Consider the following 17,457-nt stretch of genomic DNA (forward strand, 5'->3'; position numbering starts at 1 on the left):
ACTCTCTGTGCAAGTTTGATGTGCTGTATAGGAGATTGTGTAGAAGATTTGGTGGGTGGAGTGTGAGAGTCAGAGGCACTGCTGGCCGGATTCTGTCCCTATTGCTCTCACTTCATATAGCCATTCCCCTTCACCTCTGCAAAGAATAAAGATCAAGAATTTTCCCTTATCTTGACTCTGGCTGATTTCAAAATACCCTGGGTGCTAAACGCGGTCATCACAATTAGGGGGGGAAAAAGAGCCATCCAAGATCAAGAAAATTTATGAAAAGGAAGTCAACCAACTTGAAAGAAATTTTAAAATTTAAGGAAGAAAATAATCCCTGGTAAACTAGAACTGGCAAGAGAAAACTCATGATAGTATCAAGCATCAAGAAACAATAAAATAAAATCAAAAGAATGAAAAAAAAAAAAGAACATAATGTGAAATATCTCATCAGAAAAATATTTCATCTTGAGAACAAACTGGAGACAATATAAGAATTTTCAGACTACTTGAAATTTTCAATTAAGAAAAAGAACACTGCATATAATATAATACATATATTATATACATACATACAATGCAGTATTACAAGAAATTATCAAGGAAAATTACCCTGAAGTTCTACAACAAGAAGCTAAAGCAGAAACACACAAAAAAAAACAAAAACAAAAACAAATCCACCAATCACCAAATGAAAGAGATCCCCAAAGGAAAAATTTCAGACATGTCATAGCCAAGTTTCAAAGCTCCTAGGTTACGTAGAAACTAAGGATCAATAACAGAAAGAAAAAACAAAAAAAAAACTACCATGGAACTATGATCAGGATTATACAAGATCTTGTAGTTTGAAGGACCATAAGTATTAAACCACAATATTTTACAGAGCTGGAGTTACCAAGTGTAATTTACCCAACAAAGTTAATTAAGTACAATACTAAATGAGGAAAAGTGGACCTTTAATAAACTGAAAAATTTTGTGACAAAAAGAGAACTTAATGGAAAATTCAATATGTAAGATCTAGATGAAATATAAGGTAAACATTAAAGAACAATTATAAGGAACATAATAAGGTCAAAATGTTTACTTCTTATATGTGAAAATTTTATCAATAGTCTTATGACTGTCATTATTTGGGTAATTTGAAAGGTTTGGCTGTACTCTGTAAAATAGGATGCCTCTAAAAATATATAATTGCACAGGGAGAGATGAAAAGGAGTGATTATCTTTTACAAATGAAGCATGAAAGGAAAAATTGATATAGAAAAAGCAAGAGAAAGAGGAGGGCTGGGAGGTTGGAACCTTACTCTTATCAGATATAAGTTAAAGAGGGAACAATATATACACCTAGAAGGCTATAAATGTCTTCTAACTTTAGAAAGAAATAAGAGGTTTAGGGGATAGGAAAAGGGAAGGACTTTTAGAAGGATGTGTGGATTAACAACTAGGAAGGGAAGGGAATAAGGGAGAAATACTTAGAAAGGTAGGTAAATTAAGATTGAGGGGGTGAGGAGAGAAAATAAAGGATAAACTCTTAGAGGGATGCAGATTAAGGAAAAACGAGGGCAAGGTATCAGATATGAATTAGACAAGTGAGGAGAGCTAGCATAAGGACAAGGAGAAAATATAGGATGGAGGGCAATACATATAAAGTCATAATTCACTATGTGAATTTACCTATAAAACATAAACAAAAACAGAATGGATTAAAAAATATGAATTCAACATCTTGTGCTTTTAGGAAACAGGATACAAAAGAGAGATATGCAGATAATAAATAAAATTTATTTATTTAAAAGATAAAGAGATAAAATAAGACTAAAATAGAATTTATTATGTAAAAAAAAGCAGGGAGGATAATCATAACATCAAAGTTAAAGCTAAAATAAATTAAAAGAGAAAAATAGGGAAACTATACAACATATCACCAATATTATTTAACACTGTTTTAGACTACTTAAAATTACTAAGCAATTTTAATACCTTAAAGTATACTAGCCAAAACAGACAGAGCAATCTCCATAAACATAAGAATAAAATACTCTTCGTGCAAATAAAGTCTGATTTAAATAACTGGAGAAATATTTATCATTCATAGATAGGTAAAGCCAATAATTTTATCTAACTTATCTATCTATTCAATGCCATTACAATTAAGTTACTAAAAAAAATTATTTCACTGACTTTGAAAAAATAATAATAAAATTAAATTTAAAGTACACAGCAGAGAAAAAAATAAAACCTAGAAGGAAGCACAGATGGGTTGCCTTGAAAACAATGTGTAGGATTTATTACATAGTTTTTTGTGAAATGGAAATTTATTGTTTTACATTAAATCCTCTCATGTTCTGCTGTGTATATAAACATTTTTTCTCTTTTCTCACTTTGTATTTAAATTTAAAATGAATAAAAAATTTTAAAAAACAAAAATTTGCTCTAAATAAAAGGTATAGAATATATAGAAAAATAAAAGCCCCCACCAAAAGTTATTACGAGTCTTTTGGAATTAATAGAGTAAGGCTTTCTTTTTCTGAAAGCCAATTCAAATAAAACACCACTCAGCATAACTCAGACATATTTAAAGAATCTTCCAATTAAAATATATTTATACAGTACTAAATCAAAAAAAAAAAAAAAATTCTTACCAGAACTGGTATGTTGAATCTTTTGTATAAACAAAACTCAGCAAAAAGATAAGCAATTAAGTATAGACAGTTCAGCCCTTGCAGCAAGTTCTTGTTGATTACTCTTTCTTAAAATGCAACACCTTAAAAAAAAAGGGGAGGGGAAATTAAGAGTTAATATTTATCTCTCCTTGTTTTACATATATAAGATTGTCAACTTAACTTTCTACTTCCAAAATAAGACCTGTTTAAGTAACATTAAAAACAAAAATTTGAGTCAACTGAATGTAATATATACAACATTTGAAAGTTTCATCCCAGGAAAAATGTATTATAATTTTGTATGTGAGATCTAAAATATTTCCTGAACTTCATAGTTTAACCACATTATTTAAATGAATATGTCAATTGAATACAATTGTCTACTAGAATTTTACTGTCAGTGAAAGCTCTAAAAGTCCTTTATTTTTCATAGTCCACATTTTAAAAACTCACTCTCTTCTTTTTGTGTTTTTAAAAGCAAACTTTCAAGCTGTTCTATGATTTGCATCACTACATTATTATAACAATATTTTTTTATCTTGATACACATGAGAATTTTCAAGTAGAGAACCATAAAATAGTCAAGATTCGAACATAACAATAGCACTACATTGAAGTTCCTATACCCAAAGAAATCAAATGGAGGAAATAAAAAAAAGGAAAATATTTATAGTAACTTTTTTTGTGGTGATAAAAAAATTGGAAATTGAGGGACTGTCCATTAATTAATTAAAAGAATGGTTGAATTGGTTCTAGTGTATAAATGTTATAGATTACTATTATACTGTAAGAAATGAAGGGGGAACAGCTTGAGAGAAATTTGAAAAGACCTATATAAAGAACTATTGTAGAATAAAGTGAACAAAATGGGAAAAATATTGTTTAAAAGATTTTTGAACAACTTAAAAACTCTAATTAACACAATGACCAAACATAATTCCCTAGTACTCAATTTGAAACACAACACAGACTTCCTGAAAGATGATGGACCCAAAAAACAAAATGAGACATGTATACATACATATATACATGTATGTATGTATATGCATGCATGCACATATATATACATATACCTGGCCAAAGTAAGAATTTGCTTGACTTAACTACATATATATTGTGACAAGGACTTTTACTTTTTCAGTTGTACAGGGAGGGAGACAGGGAGACCAAAAAAAAAAAAAAAAGAAAAAAAAAAGATTTTACCTGTATTAAGACTATCTTATGAGGGTGGAGCCAAGATGTCAAAGTATTGCCTGAGCTCTCCTCCAAATCCCTCCAAATATCTTTAAATAATGACTCTAAACAAATTCTATTGCAGCAGAATACACCAAAAAACTGAAATGTTTTTTTCCAGCCCAAGACAACTCAGATCTACAGGAGAGATCTGTTACACCAGGGAAAAAAAGGAAAGCTATCCAGTGTGTGCAATGCCAGCCAAGACCAGGCCCCAGCAAATCAGGAACAGGCCACCAGGTGACTTTATCAGTGGCAACAGTGGCAGTTTCCAAACCTTTCAGCCCATAGATGGTAAAGGGATGGGACAATGGATCAGAGGGAGATGTACATACATACATGTACATACATACATACATGCCTTTGATGGCACCAAGGGCACAACTCTTTTTCACTGCCTATACTTGGATCAGGTAACAGTCCTAGGTCTTAATGACAGTCCAAGAAGGAGCACTACCATAGCAAAGCTTACCCCAGTCACAGTTCAAGGGCTGAAAAGAGTGCTTGTAGTTGATCACAAACCAGTGCACGATACAAGAGAATAGTAAATATACTTCTCCCTAGATGCTAGCTTCTTTTTTTTTTTTTTTAATTATAACTTTTTATTGACACTACCCATGCCTGGGTAAATTTTTTTTTTTTTTTTTACAACATTATCCCTTGCATTCACTTCTGTTCCGATTTTCCACCTCCCTCCCTCTATGCCCTCCCCTAAATGGCAGGCAGTCTTATACATGTTAAATATGTCACAGTATATCCTAGATACTATATATATATATATATATATATATATATATATATGCTGAACCCAACAGTTCTCTTGTTCCATAGGAAGAGATGGATTCAGAAGGTAAAAATATAACCCAGGAAGAAAAACAAAAATGCAAAAAGTTTACATTCATTTCCCAGTATTCTTTCTTTGGGTGTAGCTGTTTCTGTCCAGCATTGATCAATTGAAATTGAATTAGATCTTCTCTTTGTCAAAGAAATCCACTTCCATCAGAATACATCCTCATACAGTATCTTTGCTGAAGTGTTTCTGCTCCTGGTTCTGCTCATTTCACTTAGCATCAGTTCATATAAGTCTCTCCAAGCCTCTCTGTATTCATCCTGCAGGTCATTTCTTACAGAACAATAATATTCCATAACATTCATATACCACAATTTATTCAGCCATTCTCCAATTGATGGGCATCCACTCAGTTTCTCGTTTCTGGCCACTACAAACAGGGCTGACACAAATATTTTGGCACATACAGGTTCCTTTCCCTTCTTTATTATCTCTTTGGGATATAAGTAGTAGCACTGTTCAGAGTTACAAAGAGAAAGTCCATTTAAAGTAACTACTGATAATATAAAATATTTAGGAATCTATCTGCCAAGGGAAAATCAGAAACTTTATGAGCAAAATTACAGACCACTTTTCACACAAATTAAGTCTGATCTAACCAATTGGAAAAATATTAAATGCTCTTGGATAGGGCGAGCAAATATAATAAAGATGACAATATTACCTAAACTAATCTATTTATTTAGCGCTATACCAATCAGACTCCCAAAAAACTATTTTAATGACCTAGAAAAAATAACAACAAAGTTCATATGGAAAAACAAAAGGTCAAGAATTTCAAGGGAATTAATGAAAAAAAAATCAAATGATGGTGGCTTAGCTGTACCAGATCTAAAATTATATTATAGAGCAGCAGTTACCAAAACTATTTGGTATTGGCTAAGGAATAGATTAGTTGATCAGTGGAATAGATTAGGTTCAAGGGATAAAACAGTCAACAAATATAGCAACCTAGTCTTTGACAAACCCAAAGATCCCAGCTTTTGGGATAAGAACTTACTGTTTGATAAAAATTGCTGGGAAAATTGGAAACTAATATGGCAGAAACTAGGCATTGATCCATACTTAACGCCGTACACCAAGATAAGGTCAAAATGGGTTCATGACCTAGGCATAAAGAATGAAATTATTAATAAATTAGAGGAACATAGGATAGTTTACCTCTCAGACCTGTGGAAGGGGAAGGTCTTTATGACCAAAGCAGAACTAGAGATCATTACTGATCACAAAATAGAAAATTTCGATTATACCAAACTGAAAAGTTTTTGTACAAACAAAACTAATGCAGACAAGATTAGAAGGGAAGCAATAAACTGGGAAAATATTTTTACAGTCAAAGGTTCTGATAAGGCCTCATTTCCAAAATATATAGAGAATTAACTCTAATTTATAAAAAATCAAGCCATTCTCCAATTGAAAAATGGTCAAAGGATATGAACAGACAATTCTCAGATGAAGAAATTGAAACTATTTCTAGTCATATGAAAAGATGCTCCAAGTCATTATTAATCAGAGAAATGCAAATTAAGACAACTCTAAGATACCACTACACACCTGTCAGATTGGCTAAGATGACAGGAAAAAATAATGATGATTGTTGGAGGGGATGCGGGAAAACTGGGACATTGATGCATTGTTGGTGGAGTTGTGAACGAATCCAACCATTTTGGAGAGTAGTTTGGAACTATGCTCAAAAAGTTATCAAACTGTGCATACCCTTTGATCCAGCAGTGTTACTACTGGGATTATATCCCAAAGAGATTATAAAGAAGGGAAAGGGACCTGTATGTGCACGAATGTTTGTGGCAGCCCTTTTTGTAGTGGCTAGAAACTGGAAACTGAATGGATGTCCATCAGTTGGAGAATGGCTGAATAAATTGTGGTATATGAATATTATGGAATATTACTGTTCTGTAAGAAATGACCAACAGGATGATTTCAGAAAGGCCTGGAGAGACTTACACGAACTGATGCTGAGTGAAATGAGCAGGACCAGGAGATCATTATATACTTCAACAACAATACTATATGATGACCAGTTCTGATGGACCAGGCCATCCTCAGCAACGAGATCAACCAAATCATTTCTAATGGAGCAGTAATGAACTGAACTAGCTATGCCCAGAAAAAGAACTCTGGGAGATGACTAAAAACCATTACATTGAATTCCCAATCCCTATATTTATGCACACCTGCATTTTTGATTTCCTTCACAAGCTAATTGTACAATATTTCAGAGTCTGATTCTTTTTGTACAGCAAAATAACGTTTTGGTCATGTATACTTATTGTGTATCTAATTTATATTTTAATATATTTAACATCTACTGGTCATCCTGCCATTTAGGGGAGGGGGTGGGGGGGTAAGAGGTGAAAAATTGGAACAAGAGGTTTGGCAATTGTTAATGCTGTAAAGTTACCCATGTATATATCCTGTAAATAAAAGGCTATTAAATAAAAAAAAAAAAAAAAAGTAGTAGCACTGTTGGATCAAAGGGTATGCACAGTTTGATAACTTTTGGGGATGTCAGCTTCTTAAACTGTGGTTCATGATCCCATATGGTGCCTCATAAGAATGTGTCAGTTTAAAATTATGATTTCTTATCAGTAAATATTTGATTTGCACACCTTTTTTATATACCTATATCCAGAGTCACATAAAAAATTTCTTGAGGAAAAAAATCTGCCCTAAATCAAACAAAAAAGAGTCTTAAAAACTTTGAAAGAGTCAAAAACGTAACAGGTTCCGAGAATTACCTCTAAAAACAGCTACACAAAAAATCCGAAGCTTAAGACAGTGCCCTCTCCAGTTGGGAAGCAGAGCCCCACTTTAGTATAGAGGTAAATATCAAGAAACAGACTAGAAAACGAGCAAACAACAGAAAAAAATCTTACCATAGAAAGTTACTATGGTGACAAAAAAGAACACACTCAGAAAAAGATAAAGAATGTCAAAGCTCCTACATCCAAAGCCTCCAAGAAAAATATGAATTGGTCTCAAGACAGGAAAGAGTTCAAAAAGGATTTTGAAAATCAAGTAAGAGAGGTAGAAGAAAAATTGGAAAGGAAAATAAAAGGGATGCAAGAAAATCATGAGAAAAAGATTCAAGAGTTTGGCAAAGAAGGCACAAAAATACCAAATAAAATAACACCTTAAAAATCAGAATAGATCAAATGAAAAAGGAGCCATAAAAGCTCATTGAAGAAAATAATTTTTTAAAAAACAGAACTGGACAAGTGGAAGCTAATGACTTTATGAGACATCAAGAAACAATCAAATTTTTTTTAAAAAAATAAAAGAAAATGTGAAATACCTCATTGGGAAAATAACTGACTTGATAATTTAAGACTACATCAAAGTCAAGATCAAAAAAGAGTCAAGAAAAAGTCTTTCAAGAAATTTTCAAGGAAAACTGCCCTGATATTGTAGAACTAGAAAATAAAATGAGAATTGAAAGAATCAATCAATCACTTTCTGAAAAGAGATCCCAAAATGAAAATTTCCAAGAATGTTATAGCCAAATTCCAAATATACCAGATTAAGAAGAAAATACTGCAAGCAGCCAAAAAGAAACAATTCAAATATCGTGAAGTCACAGGATAATACAAGTCTTAGGAGTTTCTATATTAAAGACTGAAACATAATATTCTGGACAACACAAGAGGTAGGTTCACTCAGAACCAAGAGTCACACATCAAAATCAACTCAGCAAAATTGAATATAATCCTTCAGGGGAAAAATTGGATATTCAATGAAATAGAGGACTTTGAAGCATACCTAATGAAAAGACCAGAGCTGAATAGAAAATATGATTTTCAAACACAAGATCTAAAAGAAGCATAAAAAGGTAAACAGAAAAGAGAAATCATAAGGGATTTGATAAGGTTACACTTAATATTCCTACCTGGGATATTTATAATTCCTAAAAACTTTCTCCTTTTTAGGGCAATTAGATGGAATATGCACAAGCAGAAAGTAGAGATCTGTCTTGAATGGGATGACATGTTTATCTAAAAAAATAAAATTAAGGGATGAGAAAAGAGGATACATAAGAAAAAGGAGAAAGAGGTAAAAAGGGACAAATGATCTGAAGTAAAAGAGGACTGAATGAAGTTTTATAATGGAGGGGAAAATGAGTGAAGTGGAGAGAACACATGAACTTTACTCTCATCAGAATTTACTCAGAGGGAATAATACACAACAAATTCAGTTGGGTACAGAATCTATCATACCATACAGGAAAGTAGGAAGGGAAATGAATAAGAAAAAGGGGGAGGGGAAGAGAGCCTACAGAATGGAGGGCTATTTGGGAGATGTAAAATTCAGAAGCAAAACACTTTTGAGAATGGATACTGTAAAAGTACAGACAATAAAAAAAAGGAAAATAGGATGGAGGGAAATACATAACTAATAAATATTGCTGTGAAAATAATTTTACAGTGAGTTTTTCTGATAAAAGACTTCATTTTTCAAACATAAAAAACTGAATCAAATTTATTAAAATAAGAACCATTCCTCAGCTGATAAATGATCAAAGGATAAGAAGAGACAATTTTCAGACAAAGTAATCTATCAATAGTATATTAAAAGTTTTCCATATCACTATCAATGAGATAAACATAAATTAAAACAATGGACTATTAACTCACATCTGTCTGATTAGCTAATATGAAAGATAAGAAATAAGACAAATGTTGGAGGGGATATAGAAAAATTAAAACACTAATGTACTATTGGTGAAGTATACTGATGCAACCTTTCTAGAGAACAATCTGGAACAATGCTCAAAGAGCTATAAAACCATGCAAATCCTCTAACCAAGCAATACCATTACTAGGACTATATCCCAAAGAGATAAAAACAAATGGGGCAAGGATTTGAGTTTAAAAACTATGGATGCAGAAATCCATCTTACCCTGCTGGAAAGTAGGAAGGGAAACGGATACAGGAAAGAGGGAGGGTGATGGAAGAGAGGGCATATTGGAGGAAGAATGGTCAGTAGAAAAACACTTTTAAGGAGAGAACAGAATAAACAAGGGATGATGGGAAATGCAGTTAGCAATAGTAATTGGGAAAAGAATTTTGAAACAAGTTTCTCTGATGAAAGCCTCCTTTCTCAAAAATATAGAAAAGTAAGTCAAATGTATTCTTTTAAAAAATAAATTATTCCCCAATTAATAAATGATAAAAAGCTATGAACTGTGCCGAAAGGGCTATAAAATCATGCATATTCTTTGACCTAACAATACCACTACTCAACATGAATCCCAAAAGAGATTTTTAAAAAGGAAAAAGATTACAAAAATATTTATAGCAGATCTTTTCTCAGGGCAAAGAATTAAAAACTGAGGAAAATTGGGAAATGGCTGAATAAACTGTATCATGTGGAATATTAACTTTCTATGGAAAATAAGTAGGATGCTCTCAGAAAAAAACTGAAAAGTCCTCCATCAACTAAAGCAAAGTAAAATGTACTGGATACAAGGTAGTAGCAATATTGTATCAGTTGTGAATGACTGCTATTTTCAGCAGTACAAGGATCCATAACTACTTCTGAGGGATTTATAATGAAAAAATGCTATTCATACCCAGAAAAACAATTGTTTATGATTGAAGAATACTTAAATTTTTTTTTTCTTGAAGATTTTTTTTTGGGGGGAGAAGATCTATGTTTTCTTTTGTAACATGACTTTTATAGAAATGTTTTGTATAACTTCACATGGGGTGAGGCAGGAAAGAAGGGAGAGAATCTGGAACTCAAAAGTTTTAAAAACAAATCTAAAAATTATTTTACATGTACCTGGGAAAAATAAAAACATTAAATATCACAAATTTTTAAAAAGTTTTAAACATTTTACATGTAATTAGGAAAAAAGAAAATATTTGAAAAAAATTTTAAAAAGAATGAGCAGGATGTTCTCAGACAAACATATAAAGACTTACATGAACTAATGTAAAATGAAATAAGCAGAACTAAGAGAATGCTATTCACAGTAACAGCAATATTGTATGATAAGCTATGTGATATTCTTATTTGATTTTTCTGGAGGTCTCTGGGCAGCCTTGGTTTTTCAGTTCAGTAATCACCACAAGAATAGCCAGGTGTTAAAGTCCAAATCCTTATATCACTAGGAAACCATTATTTGTTGTAAGATTAAATTAATTATACTAAACTTAGAGAACTATTAAGCACCATACTAAACTAGATAATTCCACTGACAGCACCTTGTAAGAATCCTTGTTTCAAGTTCAGAGTTCTGGTCTATTACAAATCTACTATGAATAACTAAGCTATTCTCAGCAATAGAATGCTCTAAAATAATTCTGTAAGACATAATGGAAGGTGCTGTCTATCCCCAAAGAAAGAATTGGTGGACCCTGAATGCAGAATGTATTATTTCTTTATTTTTCTTGGGGGTTTTTTGTCCATGTTTCCTTTTACTGAATGACTTACATGGAAATCTGTTTTGTATGACTATATATATATATATATATATATATATATATATATATATATAAAACCTATGTCAAATTGCTTGTCTTCATAATGAGGTGGAGAGGTGAAAAAAGTAGAATTTAGAACTCAAAATCTGAAGAAAAAAAGAAAAAGGAATGTTAAAACTGTTTTTACACATATAATTATGCTGCTAAGTGCTTCCAACTCTAATTCAAAGTTATAGAACTGACACCCTCTGCTTTTCCCTCTCCCCATTCCCCTTCCCCTTGCTTCCTGCCTTTCTCCACTCTTTCTTATTTCCATGCAGTCGGCCTCTATGTCTTATCCATCGCCATACTTTCTATGCCGTTCATCCTTGAACTTTTTTTATGTCTTATTAAAATGCTATTGAAATATTATTCCCCACTGCTACGGTGATCTTTCCCAGAAAATACTAGGTATGCCTGCCTCATTTCACAATTCCACAATTAATTAGCAATTCATTAATTAGAAATTTTAATTTAAAAAAAGAACCAATTTATTATTACTCATACTAATGGAAAGAACTGGGCTAACACCAAAGTGTGGAAAATGATATATTACTTGGTAAGATGGTCAAAGACACAAGAATTATATATTTACCCCTAACTATATGTCTAACTCCAAATTTGGGATAGGTCCCAAATAGGCAAGAATAACTCATTTAGCACTGATATAGTTAGTTCACATACCATATACACTAGAATCTCTGACCAAATTTGTCATAACAATTGGATTCTATAATTTTTTTCCATTTTAACCAATCTACAATTAAAAGCTTTTCATCAGTTTTATTGTTAAATTTTTAAATAGCCTAGCAATAATAAGACACATGTGCTAATTATATTTTAAAGAAGCACTAAAAATTTAAATATTATTGAGTTAAAAAGAAATTTTAAGACTCCTTTTTGCAAAATTAACAGTGAGTTTTAATCTTTCCTTGCTGGAATGAGTTGATTTACTTTCCTAAAATGTGGGGAGAAGTTGCTATTTAATTTTCATTTATTTCAAAAACCAGCAATACAAAAAAGAAACTAATTTTCATGAGCACTAAATCCTATTCAAATTGTGTAAACTTAAAAATTCAATTTGAAGATCAACTTCTAGTATATGGCAGGATGAGTTCTCAAGTTTTAGTATTATGGATGGTAGAACATAAAATAAAAATTAACTAGGTTCCCATTTGTGTATTTACAACTTAATCCCATAAATGCTTTGTCATTTATGATTTGCATATTTATACCCTCGATTTTATGAAGCAAATAAACAGATGTATCTTTATAATTAAGTTAGAATATAGTATACTTATCTACTAATCTCATACCCTTTGAAGAACTAAATTATGATAAACAAGATAGTAAAAGGCAATATTATATGGTATATGAACCCTAACCAGAGCTGAAAAGACTTGAATTGAATTCCTACTTCTCAATATAAAAGGCTGTATCTATTTAAGACTATAAAGTGAAAACCAGTTGATATTAGGAGTTTCTTCAATGAACATGTCTAAAACAATAAATCACAGGTCAAGACCAAAAACAAAAAGCCCAAGTATACAAAAGAGAAAATAGCCTTAAAAGACTGTAATATAATAAAGATTTCCAATCACCTCAATTCAAAGAGATAATATTGTCATGTGGCAGTAAGTGGATGCAGATAACCCCCCTTTTTTTAATAAACCACATTCAAAGAAACTGTGAAGTCAAACAACCACCACCCCACACATCTTAGAAGCATTTTATCTAATAGTATGTATTAATGTCTTTGACATTTTTGAAATTCCCATCTTCTGCTTATGGCAGAGAAGAAGAATAATCGAAGCTAAAGAAAAGGGACTAAAGTAAAAGTAAAAGATGCTCTTTGGTTGAAATTTTAAAATAAATGTTGAAAATATATCAAGGGCCCTTTTTTAAGGTTGCTAAGCATTTATGAGATGACAGAACTTACTGAGGCCTAGGGATTCAAATACAAGCAAATTTACATTCCAATAAGTGGAGGAAGATATCACATAAAAGGAAAAGGGGGGTAAGAAGGTAGAAACAGCATGAGAATGAATGCCTGAATATACAATCATGAAAGCAACACAGTTTGGAAATGACTGGGAAATGAGGTAGAGGCCTAGTTCTATGCTTAAAGATATGGTTATATAGGGTATCAGCTCATCTATCAGAGCCCAGGTTGGTTCCAAGACACAGTTCAAGTCCAAGTTTTCAAAGGGAGCAGTAAAATGAAGATAATGGTTAAAGTGTGGGTAGAATGGTTTGAAAATAGGGATGAGGAAGTACCAGGAAGTCACTTTTTTGCTGACATTTATGTCAACAATATGATATCAAAATAAAAACACATATTCAAAGAGCTAAAAATGGAATTTATAGCCCATGAAGCCCAAGATTCTAATTTTTAAAGATAAGGAAATTAAAGCCCAAATAGACAAGTTAGTTGTTCAAGATTACACATCTATTAAATATCTAAAGAGAAACATTATGTGGGTATTTGAAAAAAAATTGTGATAAAAATATTTTATCATTATTTATTCAATGTTCAACATGTGCTGGAAAAATGGTCAGTGGCATTAATGTAAATTTATTTTTAATATTATTGTCTTCTAATCCTAGAATGTTAACTAATAACAAATTTTAGTTTTCCATGGTAATTAATGGGTATGAGGAAACTCATGGATAGTGTTCTAAAGATTGCAAATCTAGCCAAATTACAAAACTTCTCTTAAAAATTACTACTATAAAAATTTCAAGCACACAAAAAAAGCTGAAAGATATGAGTGCTTCATACTCTCTGGTACATTCTCCACTAGAGGAATTGATGAGTAATGAGAGGAAGCATGGTATAGTGGACAGAGAGCTGACCTCAGGGTCAGGAAGACTGAAAATCAGACAGGGCATCAATGTTTCCTATAATTTAAAATTTTCTGACTGCCAGTCATTATTGTTTAGTTATTTTTCAATTGTATCCAACCTTTTGTGAATCCAATTGGCATCTTTTTTGCAGATATATTAGAGTGTTTATGACTTCCATTAACTATAGGTCAAACGAAGTAACTATATAGTCACTTAGCAAACTCCTTTCTCTCCATTTGTACCTTCTTTGAAATTTGCTAATGAATATAGCAGTCCTGCTCTTGGAACTTAGGTGATTAGCAAAATCTCATTAGACAGAATTAAATTTTAATGTAATATCTAAATAATGAGGAATTTATAGGTTAGAAATATATAATATATAAATAAGATTAAAAAAAAGTTGGTAGAAGAACACATAAAATGACTACAATAATCAATGCAGAGTTTTGTGGGCATATTTGTTCCATGAGTTTCTTGTGAAATCAAAACTTATCTAAGCAAGCTTTTTCCATTGACATGTATTATTCTATCATAAAAATACTTTATATGAAGTAAAACCTTTAAAAATTCTATAAAATTACTGCATGTTAGAGCTTTCAAGGAGCTGTAAAGATCTAATCTAAATCCTTCATTTTACAGATAAGGAAGGTAAGCCTCCCCAAAGTGACTTCCCCAAAATCACATGGCCAATTAAATATCAAATATGGTGTTGAAACTAAAGCCTAATTTCCAGATCAATCGTCTTTGCCTTTTATGTTATGTCCCCTTTCACCACAATGGACTAAAATGCATTTTATACAGAATTTCTCTTAATACAACTCAAAAGACTGAAAGTGGTATAGGATCTGGAGTATAGACCATCAGTTTCAAATGTTGGTTCTCCTACTTATTATCAATATAATCTTGAAGAAATCACTTATCCTCAGAATCAAAAGGCTCTTATTGTCTGTTAGAGCAAACATGTTATACCATCAATCAATTCAAATATTTAATAAATATCTATTGTATCCAGGAAGCAGTGCTAGAAACTATCAATAAACTTATTAAGCACTTTGTACATACTATGCACTGGTGCTAACTTCTGGGAATATAAAAAAGAGGCAAAAGATAGTTCTTTTAAAAAGCTCACAATCTAATGAGTCTAGGAATGTATTAGGAATACAAAGACAAAATATGACCATGATCTGACACATTCATTTAAAAAATAAACTTACTCCCAAGTAAAACTGAGTGTTAATATTTGAAGGCCCTTTACAAAAAAGATTCTAATTCAACCACAAATTAGACACCTGCTATGTATAAGGCATAACAAGCATTAGTGATTAAAAGAGAAAGCACGGTACAAATGCTCAAGATATTGAAAGATTACAATACAAAAAAAAAATAGAAAAGCTAGATACACTAATATATACAATTAATATTAAAATTAGAAGTAGCCAAACTTCCAGGAGCCACAATGGAGGAGTAAGAAGTAAATCACTATAACTTTTCCCATATTCCACATTCATTTCCATACACTAAAACAAATCCCAGAACAATAGAACCAGCAAAAAGAAAGATGAAACAATCTTTACCTTAAGAAACTCAGAAGTAGCAAGAAAGATCCATCTCACTCAGGTTAAGTAAAAAAGGGAACATAGGCCAGGACAGAAAACCCCACCTCAACAAACGAGGAGATTCTGACCTACAGTGTTGTGGAGCAGGCAAACACCAACACCAGGACCCCTCACTCACCTCAGCATAGCCAGAGGAGCTGACCGAATCTAGCTCCATGAACCAGAACCTGCTTCAGCACAGCTCCAAATGAACAGGCAACCTCTAGCAACTAAGCCTCCACGTACTTCAGAAGAGTTCCAGATAAACAAGTAGCCTCCAGCTTGCTACACCCTGGGGAAACACACAAACGTTCCAACTGGCCTCAGCAATACCAGACACCAACACTAGAACACTAACTCATTACTAGGCAAGCTGCCAGAACCCTATGGGATTTGGCAGCACTAGACAGGAGGGGGTCTCCCATAGGCCTCACAGCAACATCAGTGCACTACCAGGTAAACATCCAGGACTTGTAGGCCCTGGCAGTGCCCCTTCTACTTCAGGAGCACAATTCACATTTAAAAGGAAAAAGAACAAAACAGATGAGTAAAAAAAAACATGAAAGAATCTGAATGGTATTATGGTGACAGAGAAGGTAAAAGAGACAAACTCAGAAGATAACAATGTCAAAACACATATAAAGTGATCTCAAGCCCAGAAAAAAAAAAAAATAAAACTCATGGAAAAGCTCAAAAAAGAGCTTACGAAGGCAGAAGAATAATGGGAATAGAAATGAGAGTGATGCAAGAAAACTTAGGGGGGAAAGAATCAGCAGATTGGGAAAAGAAAACAATTGGTTAAAAAGTAGAATTGACCAAATGGAAAAGGAGATACAAAAATGTGCTAAAGAAAACAACCCCTTAAAAAGTACAACTGGAGGGGGAGCCAAGATGGCAGAGTAAAGGTAGGAACTCGCCCAACCTTTCCCCAAACTGCTCCAAATTCCTTTAAATAATGACTCTCAACAAATTTTAAAGTGTCAGAACATTCCAAAGACAGACTAGAACATTTTTCAGCTGAAAAGAATTTAGATACAGGGGTCCTCAAACTTTTTAAATAGGGGCCAGTTCACTGTCCCTCAGACTGTTGGAGGGCCAGACTATAGTAAAAACAAAAACTTTGTTTTGTGGGCCTTTAAATAAAGAAACTTCATACCCCTGGGTGAGGGGGTTAACCGTCCTCAGCTGCCGCATCTGGCCTGCAGGCCATAGTTTGAGGACCCCTGATTTAGAAGGTCAGAAGGAAAGATCTGTGACACCAGGGGGAGTACAGCATGGAGTCCTAACACAGGCCATACCAGGACAGCCTTGATACCAATCCCAGGGCTCCAAAATCATCACACTAAATTTTACACCTAGAGTGGGGCGGAAACACACTTTAACAGGTCCAGGGCAGAAAAGAGGGATTGAGGTGAGGTGGATCTCACCTGGATGGTGAAGGGGAGGAAGTGAATGTTAAACTCATCAGAATTGCCTCAAAAAGAAAATAACATACATATTCAATAAGGGTATGGGAAGGAGGTCTGTTTTACCCTATAAGAAATTAAGAGGTAAATAGGGTATGGGAGGACTAGAGTGATGGAGGGAGGGCATATTGGGGGGAGAGAGTGGTCAGTACTAAGGTATTTTTTTTTAAATAACTTTTTATTAACAGAACCCATGCCAGGATAATTTTTTACATTATCCCTTGCACTCACTTCTGTTCCGATTTTTCCCAACCCTCCCTCCACCCCCTCACCCAGATGGCAAACAGTCCTATACATGTTAAATAGGTAACAGTACATCCTAGATATGTGTGCA

The 17,457-nt window shown here is 32.9% G+C and overlaps 1 protein-coding gene across 17 annotated transcripts in view; it reads right to left on the reverse strand.

Moving 5' to 3' along the window:
- MEF2A (myocyte enhancer factor 2A) overlaps positions 1-17,457 on the reverse strand; it is a 222,813-nt gene that overhangs the window by 160,339 nt on the left and 45,017 nt on the right. For 15 of the 17 annotated variants that reach the window (XM_031955502.1, XM_031955503.1, XM_031955501.1 and 12 more), the window contains exon 2: positions 2,629-2,750. The exons of 1 other annotated variant lie outside the window; for it this stretch is intronic. The gene's annotated coding sequence lies outside the window, so the exon portion shown is untranslated. Of the gene's footprint in view, positions 1-2,628; positions 2,751-15,796; positions 16,200-17,457 lie in introns of those variants that run through there. One more of the 17 variants, XM_031955504.1, reaches the window with a different exon arrangement.

This window comes from Sarcophilus harrisii, chromosome 2 (genome assembly GCF_902635505.1).
Source record: "Sarcophilus harrisii chromosome 2, mSarHar1.11, whole genome shotgun sequence".
In the NCBI taxonomy this organism is placed as follows: Eukaryota; Metazoa; Chordata; class Mammalia; order Dasyuromorphia; family Dasyuridae; genus Sarcophilus; species Sarcophilus harrisii.